Raw genomic sequence first — 11,485 nt, 5'->3', positions numbered from 1 at the left:
TTCCCCATTGTTTCTGTAGGATAGTGATTTGGTTGGGAAGATCGCTGATGCTTAGGGGGTTAGTGATAAGATTCCAGCATGCTCTTGCAAAGTGGCAGTCTATAAAGAGGTGGTTAATACTTTCCTCTGCATCCTTACACATGCAGCAAATTGATGGGCCTTGAATGCCCTTCTTCCGGAGATTTTCAGCAGTAAGAATTTTACCATGCAGAAGGGTCCAATTAAAAAGCTTCACCTTTGGTATACACTCAGTTTTCCATATTGCTTTCTGGAGTGGCCAATTGTTAATTGCTGAGGCGTTTTGCAAAACTTTGTAGCCCTCTTGGACCGTGTAGTTACCCCCATTAGGGTCCCAAACAAATTTGTCTTCCTCCCTTCTGTTTGTGGGGGCAGAGCCTATAAGCGAATTCTTGAGCTCAACCCATAGGTTCTTAAGGTCATCAGGGAGGGGAAGAGGTCTCCAACCAGTCCAGCAGTTCTGATCCCAAAGAGAGATGTCATAAAGAGTTTTGATCTTTGCCTCTGCCATCCATCTTTGCAGTGGCCTGTAGTTAATGATCGTTGCCCTTGCCTCCTTGCCCATTATCCTGTCCTCCCATATGTTGATATCCTTGCCATTACCCGGAGCTCTTGATATGCATGAATTAAGTTGAGGAAGAGTCTTTTTGATCAGCTTCCAAACAGGGGTACAATGTCTTTCAATGATGTTTCCTGCAAGGATGTTGCTTTTGATCCCATTTAAGTACTTCCTCTTGATGACCTCTGTCCACCAGGTCCCTTTCTCATTGAGAATTCTCCAGACCAATTTATAACCCATTGCCATGTTTGCTAGTCTTGGTATCCTGATTCCGAGCCCTCCTTTTTCTAGGGGAAGAGTGACCTTGTCCCACTTCACCAAGCTGAACTTTTTTGTATCTTGCTTTCCTCCTTGCCACAGGAAACTTCTGATGATCAACTCCATGTGCTTGTGGATGCCTGCCGGGGCGAGTGTGGTAGCAAATTGATAGATTGGGAGGGCTGATAGTATGGCCTTTATGAGAATGGTTCTACCTGCCAAGTTTAGCCAATACACTCCCCAACTCTGAAGTTTCCCTCTCAATTTCTCGATTAGTTTTGCCCAGATCTCAGCTTTGATTGTTTCCTTGGCTAAGGGAAGCCCTAAGTACATGAAGTGGGTCCAATTCCCTTGGGCAGGGATTTCCATGATTATGGAGATTCTCTGGGTTATGTTTCTTGGGACATTCCAGGTGTATATCATACACTTGTTGTTGTTTAGTTTGCCTCCTGAAGCTTGAAGGAAGAGTTCCAGAATTTTTTTGAATCTTCGGGCCATGATGCTAGAGGCTCCCCCTATTAGCAGAGTGTCATCTGCGAAAAGGGAGTGATTGATTCCCTTAGATCCTCTAACTATATCCACCCCTGTAATTTCTTTTAATTTGCGCTTATTCTCCAAATGTAAGCTGAGGGTTTCAGCCATAATAATGTAAAGAAAGGGTGACAACGGGCATCCCTGCCTCAATCCTCTTGAACTCTTGAAGGCAGTGCAGGGCCTTCCATTAATGAGTGGAGCTGTCCAATTGTGGGAAATGCATTCCATGACCCTGCTTGTAAAGGACTCTGAGATGCCAAATTTCAATAGGACTGCCTGAAGGAATGAGTGGTTTACCCGGTCGAAGGCGTTCGCCATGTCCAGCTTGATGATCATACCCCTCTCCTTCCTGGATAAACTGCTGTGAATTGCCTCCTGGATGAGAATGACATTGTCCGTTATGTGTCGCCTAGGAACAAAACCTCCTTGATTCTCGGATATGAGGGAGGGAAGGATTTTTTTTAGCCTGTGCGCCAAGATTTTAGTGATGATTTTGTAGGAAACGTTACACAGGGAAATAGGGCGGAATCTATCAAAAGATTGGGGATTTGGGTCTTTGGGGATAAGAGCTAAATGAGAGGACTTAATGCTGCTGCCCAGTTTGCATTTTGTAAAGAAGTTTTTTGCCATTCTAATATAATCTTTCTTAATAACTTCCCAATGGGTTTTGTAAAAGGCCACTGTAAATCCATCAGGGCCTGGAGCCTTATCCAATGGCATGCTGTGAATAGTCCTTTCTATTTCCTCCTTCGTGATCTCCTTTTCTAATTCTGCGTTTTGTTCCTCTGAGATTTTGTTCTCTATTATATTTAGAAAATCCGGATTTTCTTTGTAATGGGGATCAGCGGATAGAAGATTTTGAAAGTGACGAGACGCTGCTTCCTTGATCTCCCCTTGCTCTGTTAGAACTCTGCCCTCCATTGCAATTTTCCCAATATTGTTCCCTGCTCTCCTCAGTTTGATACTGTTATGGAAGAAAGAGGTGTTCTTATCGCCTGATTTGAGCCAGAGGCACCTCGATTTTTGTCTTTGCTCTTCCTCTTCCGCTCGATTCTGCTTATATAGTTCCATGTACAATTCGTTTTCTTTCCTTAAGTCTTCTTCTGTGTCTTGGCCCTTCTCTGTTTCTTGATTCCACTCCTCAAGTTTCATTTGGAGGTCGATTTTCCTTTTTCCTTCCTCTGTTGCGAAAGTTCTGGCCCATTGCTTGATGGCTGTCCGTAGAATTTTGATCTTTGTCTCCCATATATAGTGCGGGGAGCCCATAATTTCTGTTGCCCATTTCTCCTTTACCAGGTTCCTGAAGTCTTCACTGTTTTCCCACGCTCTGTTATATTTAAAGGGTATTGGTCCCATATTTTCTCCTTTAACCAGATGCAGTGCCACTGGTTTATGATCTGATATATATCCTTGTATTACTGTGCTTTGGATCCTAGAAAAGTTGGCCACAATTCTTTCTTGAACCAAAATACGGTCCAGCCTCTCTTTGATGTTGTTTTTACCAGTTCTCTTGTTTGACCATGTGAAGCGCCCGTTCTGAGGGGGAATGTCCACGAGGCTGTGAGTTTGGATGATTTTTTCTAATGCATCCCTTGAGGGATCTGCAAAAAAGTTTCCCCCCATCTTCTCTTCCGCATTTCTTATTAAGTTCAGGTCTCCTCCCAGGAAGATATTTCTGTCCTGAGCATTCATTAAATCCATGATGATTGACTCCCAGCAAGAGGCTTTTTCTCTATAGTGGGGGGGTGCGTAGACATTGTATATTGTGTATTCTTCAGTCTTTGATATGTTTTGCATATCTGTTCTTAGCCACCATTTATTCTGTCTGCTATCTTGGAGTTTCCATTTACTTTTGTCCCATATTGTTCCTATTCCACCTGAGGCGCCTATTGCACTCAATCCTATTCCTTCATAGCTTCTGCTTCGCTTAACAGTGTTTTGAAAATCCTGATCATTGATTTTGGTCTCCTGGAGTAGTAGAAAGTCTGGGTGTTCCGATTTGAGAAGGTCTCGGACTGCATTAATTTTTAGGGAGGAGCCCATCCCCCTACAATTCCAAGAGACCAGATTCATCCTTTACTTTGTTTATTGTGTATTCCACTTTTCTCCTTCGTCTTCTCCCCGCTCCCCTTGGTCTTGTCTAGATATGTATCCATTGGCTGCTGGGTACCTGTAGCCATTTCCTTTGCTGCGTTCTCATCCCTTATCTCTTTGTTTGACTTTCTTCCTACTTTTCTGGGTGGGTCGGTGGATGTGATATTTTCCTTTGTCTTGTTCCTTGTTAGGATTCTCTCAACCGTTGGGGGCGGGGAGGCCGGGGGGGGAGAGGGAGGGGTTGCTGTAGGGCCTCTCGGAGAGGGGGGGGGGGGGGGGATGGAGGATCCTCTGCCGATAGGGATTCGAAAGGGTTGGAGGAAGAGGGAATAGAAGGGCCAGGTCCGGATGGATGGGAGGGGGGGGTTGGGGTTTCATTTAGGGGTTTTGAGACAGTTCCAGGGGGTGGATTTGACTTCTTCTTCTTGACTTTTTCCCATGTTTCTTCCGGAGCTTCAACATTATCAGAGTCCATTGGTTTATTTTTACTACATCTATTAGCAAAATGCCCGTATTCATGACATACCTTGCATTTGAACGGCAGCTGCTCGTAGTCCACTTGCTGTATGTGCGTCCACTGGTCTACCTTGAGTTTGATCGCTTCCGGTAATCCTTTCCCCAAATCCACTTCTACACATATCCGGGCACATGCATGCATGTTCTCCCTTGGTTCCGATCTATCAATATATTTCCCCACAGCGTTTCCTATAGCTTTCACCGATTCATCTCCCCAGCAGTGGAGAGGCAGATGGGGAAGGCGGACCCAGACCGGGACAGCACTGGGGACATCCATCTCGGGATCAAAGTCGGGGGTCCATCTGTTGAGATACAGGCCTCTTGTGTCCATGAAGTAAGGACCATTCCTGAAGATGAGATTACGGTCTTCCACCGTTTCGAAGAGGAAGGTGAAGAATCCCCTCCCGCAGAACCTTATTGCTATCTTACCTTGGACCATTGAGTTCCAGTTTCTTTCCACCCAGCGTTGGACTGTGCGGGGTGAGGGCCATAGTCCGGTGAACTGGCCAACCAGGCCACGATCTGCCAGGGCAACTGCAGCTCTCCTCGGGAGGGCAGGAGGGAGCGAAACTTCCGGGATTTCATCGAGCTTCTTAATGAACTTTGTGGCTGTAGGGCGGATTTTCTCTGAGGTGTTCTCTTTTGTGAGAGAGGCAAACATCTTCTCCAAATCTTCCTGATCATGGATTGGCGGATCCATTGCAGGAGAGGACAGAAGCGCAGGGGGCGCTCCAGCAAAAGGCTAAGGGGAAGGGCCGCAGGCCCCCAATGAGACGGGCAGGAGGCCCCAGGGTGGGAAAGGGAACGAGCAGAGGGGGAAAGCAGCCCAGCAGCAGCGCTGCCAGGCGCAGGCACGCTGAGGGAACGCACGCAGCAGCAGCTAGGGTTGCCGAGCGCGCGCAGGAGCAGGGTCTCATCCTCCTTGTATAATATATTTTTAATAGTGCAAATTAAATGTCAATTATTTTCTTGTGTATTTTCCTGATTTATTTTTTATTTTAAAATAAATATATTTATTTTCTCTAATTATTAATAATATTTTTTCCTCAATGTGTTAATGTAGTATGTTAATATTTGTGTTAATGTAGTATGTTAATATTTTTTTAAACTAGTATGTTAATATTTTTTTTATTTGGCTTTATTTAGAAAATTATATATTTATGTATTTTAGATATTTAATTTTTGTAAATTTTATAAATTTAGAAATTAGGAAAAATGGTAAAAATATTATCAATTAATACAAAAATAACTAAAAATTTAAAATTTAAAATTTATATTTATTGCAGTGTAAAAAACAATTAAATGGGGGAGGAGGGATATTAATAAATCTCTATGGAAGGATTGTGGATAAATCTTTGTGGAGGTTTGGGTGGAAATCTAACAATTAGTAAAAAGTGTACGTGTTTTTCATGGGAGTAACTCTTACTCAAGACCGAGAAGTCCAAGACATTATCATTCTAAGTGATTTTTCATGGCAGTAAGTCTTATTCAAGAACGAGAAATCCTAGAAATTATCATTCTAGGTGATTCGTTCTTAATTATTCGATATCTAAGAAGTGGCACGTTTCCTAAAGATAATACATTAATTCTTTTGTATCATCTAATTAAAAGTATTCTTCTCTCTAGATATTCCTTCTTTCATCTCCTTAGAAATCTAAATTTTGAGGCAGATCTTTATGCCAATAAAGCTTTCCTTCTCGACCAAGGAGAGATAGACGTCAATGGAGATGGAAAGTATGTTTCGATCCCATAAGAGTTCATGTCTGCCTCACTATTCCCACTCATTTTTATTTCTCTCCCACTTCACCCATTGTGCCCCTCACTAGCTCGATTCCCTTCTCTCACCCCAATGTCATTTATGTGCATATGTATCACCGCATTAGATCCCCCACTTGCCTCCTTATGCTTGTCAAGGATATTATTTGTAAGCTTGATGTGATACGGTATGGTCATTGGCATCATGCAAACATGCCTAATTTAATAGGCCCTGTTTGGAATAGACTTAATCACAACTTTGATCCCATGGGTAATTAATATTGCATCTCCTTGGATAAATTTATGATGATTAATCTTACTCTGCGTAAGGGAAATAATAATAGTGAAAGGAAAGGTCATGTGCAGCTCCCATGGTGTGATTAAAATAAATTTGGATGTGGGAGCATAGCCACAACCATGATTAGTGAGTGGAGTTGGTTCAGAAACCTTACTCTGTGTTGAATTTGAAGTGGGTTGCGTTTACATCAAGGGTGGCATCCAAGCCATGGCATAATTAGAAGCTCTATGATGAACTTCCAACAATTCTGAGTAATTTCCTCTATTGTGAGAACCTAATGTGCATTCAATATCACTGCAACTAGGTGGTTTGGCGTTTTTTCCTTTTGGGGTGGGAGGTCAGCTGTCATAAACCCAGTTTTTTTTTTTTCTACATTTGTAAATATATTCATTTTACATACTCCAACGCTATTTAATTCTAATCCCATCCGTGTATGCATAATCCCATAAACTTATGAAGTTGGTAATCTCAGTATTAAATTAGGCAGGCTCTCCTGATAGTGCGATTTCAATCTACATCGTCGTTTGGTATGGGAAATCGGGTTATGGATCTCTGGCCATCAGCTAGCCGCCTTGATTTTTGTTAAATTGAAATGTTAATTTAATACTTGCACTACCCACTGAATGTGGCATGTGTAGTCCTGACCAGCTCGGCTACTGCCACGGGATCCCCTTGGGATCAATGGTGTTGGAGCTGGCTTGGCGATCCAATGGCTATAGATGGCTCGAACCTTGTTCACATCACTTGGTCTCAATTCAGAATTTCATTCTTCCGCCATTTCGCTTGGTCCGCTGCTTGGTTGCTGCTCTCGTTCATGGTCCTGTTTCACTCTTCGAACCAGGCTTCTGTGGTGATAGTGGAAGGTGCTCAGAACGCCATACCTTTGTCTTCGCTCTCCGAATCTGGTCACTGGTAAGTCTTTAACTGTATAAACTGTGTATACCAATTTCTTTACGCAACAATGGTTGAACCTGCCTCATGCATTCAGAGTTCTTTGTTTTTGTTGGTCCTGAGACTACTTCGGATATCTAACCTATTTTCCGTGGTCTCATGCAGGATCCTCTCGACTCTATCTTCGAGCTTGGTTCCGAATGGAAACACAGTCCTCCAGAAATGGAATTAACTCCAAATTCCGCCGGGTATGAGGGTTTCCACCCTGGTTATGGTCTTTTAGTTATTGCTCCATTAATTCTCTTGCGAGAGGGACCTTATTCCTGAGATTGCTACTGTTTATGCAATGTAGAGGGCCTTTAGCTCACCCATTGAGACTCTGTTACTCATGTATTATATATATTCTTTTAAGTAAAGAAATTTAGCTTTGAGGGTTTTTACCTATGAAGCCTTTTGAGCCGCACTGGCCTATTTGTAAATACCTTAAGCTGTCTTATAGCATGTCCATTTTCTTGTGTTTATTTTTCATTATAAGTGCTGGAAGTCATATGCTAATGAAATCTGGTTTATTGGGTAATTTTGTAAATCCTGTACATTTGGAAAGTCTCCTTCCTGGGTTATAATTACCGTATGGTTTATGCTATTTCCAGTGAGATTATCATGTATTTTGCTTAACTACTATAGCACTTCAGCTTGCTGTACCGCAGAGTTCCATGTGGTGCCAATATATGTATATATATTAATGTTCCATGTTTATTGTTTTCTCGGTCTCTTCAGTTTATTATTGCACAGAAATTACATGCACTGTTTCCAAATTAATACTGTCTTTCGACTCGCTCATTTGTTACAATCTTCTTGCTACGCATTTTAGCAGAGGGGTATTTATATATATATATATATATATATATATATATATATTAATTCGGTCAATGAATTCAGTAGTAAATCCATTGTTAATTCTTGTTTGTAACTCGACTAGACAGTATTGTTGACACCTAATCCTCAGCGGTTGGGTGTACCCGGAATGTGAACAGTCATCAAGTAGATGAACTGTTCAGAACATTTCTGTATATAAGCAATAGTTACCTAATGAAATAATCAATCAGTTTTCTTCTGCCAATTCTGGAGTTACCCTGGCCTGACATGGTATCAGAGCACAGGTCCCAGGTTCCTTTTTCTGGCGTGCCTTGTAACTCCACTGTCCCATATTCTGCCTTCCTGTTTTAGTGTAATTGCATCCGTTGGTTAACGCCTCTGCCTCTGCCAGCGCTCTGTCCTCAAACGGCTATGTCATTCTGCCACACCTGCGCTGCCCTGAATTCACCCAGAATCCAAAATCGTTCCAGCGTCTCTGGGCTCTGTCCACTAACGCATCTGCCTGGCCTGAACATTTGTCTGGCCTGACACGGCTTCTTCTGCCTAAACGGATTTAATGCCCTCTGCATGACAACGCTTATCTCTGACCTGCATCTGACATTTGAAATTGAACCGTCAAGATACCTGAAGTGCTCCACATCAAGCCTCGAACACATCCGGCTAAAGACTGGTATGATCTGACAATAGAAATCTCTGGTTAACCGAAAGAAAATTTAGTGGGGATTTTCCGTCTAGGGTTGTGTTTCCAACATTACGCTTATTACAGTCCAATCATCATGTCGGCTTCGGTTTTGATAAGGATTTGAATTTTTCAAATAATAGGGCTTCAATGCGTTTGTGAGGTGCTGGGTATTAGATGTGTTTGTGAGGGTCTGGATGTATATTCCTGGTTCATTGAAAGCCGCTCAAGCAAGTTCTTGTTGCTGATAAGTGTGTCTTCATTTTCATAAAGTTGAAAGAAATATAATAAATTGACATGGCGCCGTCTGTGGGAAACAGGTAGAGCTCTGAGGCCAGACTGTATTTTTCAGCATTTGTAGCTCTGCTTACATTGCTGGAGAGCCGGCGTTTGTAGCAGATTGATTATCTGGTTATACAAATACTTTGTTGGATATTGGTTATACAAATACTTTGTTTTCCAATATATATATATATATATATATATATATTCTGAAATGAGGTCGTCTATGATGGATTTTGTTTATATATATGTATAAACCTTCGTCTTTATACTACTTAAATGCGTATAACATCAGAGAAGCAGTCAACGATGGTGGATGCGTGGATTTGTGGACACAACTAAAGTGTGGTGGTGTTTATTCATGGTGGTGCCTTGGTGCCTGTTCGTGGTTTTTGCGAATCTGCGGGACAATCATAGCCATAGAATCTGTGATACATATGTGTCGTTGCTTGACATCCCACGCAGAACCTGGGTTATATATGCCCCGTTGCTACACATGTAGACACAGAAATCTATGAAGAGGAGATTTGTTGATAAGCTGCGGACTTGAAGTGGAAGGGTTGTTCTACTCGGCGCAAGAGGAGGAAATTTTCTTTTCTGAGCATACTGTCTCTGCAATCTGCTAAAATAGTGAAGATTGAGAGTTTAAAATGCGCAGTATCATTCAAAATTTTTACATATTGCGCTGCTTTCATAATAGTATTGCATTGATTTATATTGAAGTGATATATCCCTTATGCGTTTTGCATTGATATATATTGAAGTGATATATCCCTTATGCGTTTTGCATTGATATATATTGAAGTGATATATCCCTTATGTGTTTTTTCAACATAGTAGTATTGCATGATATATTGAAGTGATGCTGATGCTTCTATCAAACGTTAGAGGAAAATAAAGTGCATAAGGCTGTGACATAAGGTTTTTATCAGCAAAGAATTTTTTTTACAGAATCCATTCAATCATCTCTATGGTAGGGATAGTTCTCACTGGCAAGGAGAACTATCCTGAATGGTCCCGGATGGTAAAACACACCCTCATCTACAATGAGTTGTGGAAGGGAGTGTGTGTCGGAGAAGGAGACAATGACCCAGTACAACCTACATCAGACAAAGAGCTCGTCATTTGGGATAACAAGAACAGCAAAGCATATGCATTAATCGCAGCATCTGTAAATGAAGAAGTAAGTCACCATATTTCATCATATTCAACTGCCTTTGAAGCTTTACAAAAGCTCAAAGAACTCTATGACTCACATTCTGCACTTGAAGTTGTTCAGCTCATGATTAAACTCTTCACTCTTGAACTGAAAAATAATGATCCTCTTGCTCTTGCATATGAAGTTAAATTCATAATGCATGATATCAAATCCACTAAAGTTGAGCTGGATATCCCTCTTATTGCTTTTCTTAAGGCACTCTATCCTACTTACTCCAATTATCTTGAGTATTTACAAGCAAATGGAAATTTTAAAGATATAACCTTTGACTCTCTTGTGAAAAAGTTTGCTGAAAGAGAGAAAGCCTTTGGAAAGAAGACAATCCCTGAATCTTCTGAAGAGATTGTCTGCCTTGCTCATAAAGAAAAGCATCCTGCTCATGATTCTACAAGAGGAAGAGGTGGACGAAGAGGAAGAGGAAGATACTTCAGAGGCAGGGGGGGCAGACACTCTCAAGCAGAAAAGGCAAATCTGCATTGCATTCGCTGCAAACGAAATGGATCGCATGATGCTTCTACATGCAAGCTACCATGGGACAAAATTGAGCAGAAAAGAAACCAGCAGAAAGGTAAAACTGATGATACAGACAAAGGTAAAGCACCTGAATCCGCTCACTATATTGAGGCACAATGTAACATTGGAGTAAATGAAGATTTGTTTAATGCTTCACTTGCTTCTTCGGAAAATGATTGGTTGCTTGATTCAGGAGCAACCTGTCATATGACTCATAGGAAAGATTTTTTTGAAGATTTCACTGACAATGTTGATGGAGCAGTATACTTTGCAGATCAGTCAAAAATCAAGCCATCAGGGCTTGTCACAATCAGGCTTAAACTGCCCGGTCTTCCAGACTTTCTTTTGGACCATGTTCTATATCTCCCAAAGCTCAAGAGAAACTTACTATCCCTGGTCCACATCCGCCAGCAAGGTCACTCCATTCATATGTTTGATGGCAAGATTGAGGTAAGAAAAGCATCTGACCACTCACTTGTCATGAGGGGTATAGAAGAAGAAAGGCTTCTCAAACTGCAAGGAACCTCTACTCATGCACAACATTTCTCATATATTTCTCATCATGAAGAAGGTACACTTCCATCAAGTTTATTATGGCATGCTAGATTTGGACATTTAAACTATGACAGTCTCCGCTTATTGAAGAAAAATGGTGTTGCTGGTTTTCCTACAATTCATAGGAAACATAAGCAATGTGATGCTTGCATTCTAGGAAAGCATAGCAAACAATCTTTTCATGATTCACATTGAAGAGCACATAGGAAGCTTGAACTCATTCATTCAGATTTATGCGGTCCAATGCCTGTTCCTTATGCAAATGGAAATAAATATATCATGACATTTATTGATGATTACACCAGAATGTGTTGGGTTTATTTATTGAAGAACAAATCTGATGCTTTTCAAACATTCAAGAATTTTCATAAATGGATTGAAAATGATGCACAATCTCATATTGGGTCTATTCACACTAATAATGGAAAAGAATATACA

Source organism: Pinus tabuliformis, chromosome 3_2 (genome assembly GCF_031772625.1).
Source record: "Pinus tabuliformis cultivar Carrire ecotype Pingquan chromosome 3_2, CPIR1, whole genome shotgun sequence".
Lineage (NCBI taxonomy): Eukaryota > Viridiplantae > Streptophyta > Pinopsida > Pinales > Pinaceae > Pinus > Pinus tabuliformis.
The sequence above is the reverse complement of the archived record's forward strand: the minus strand, read 5'-3'. Positions refer to the sequence as shown.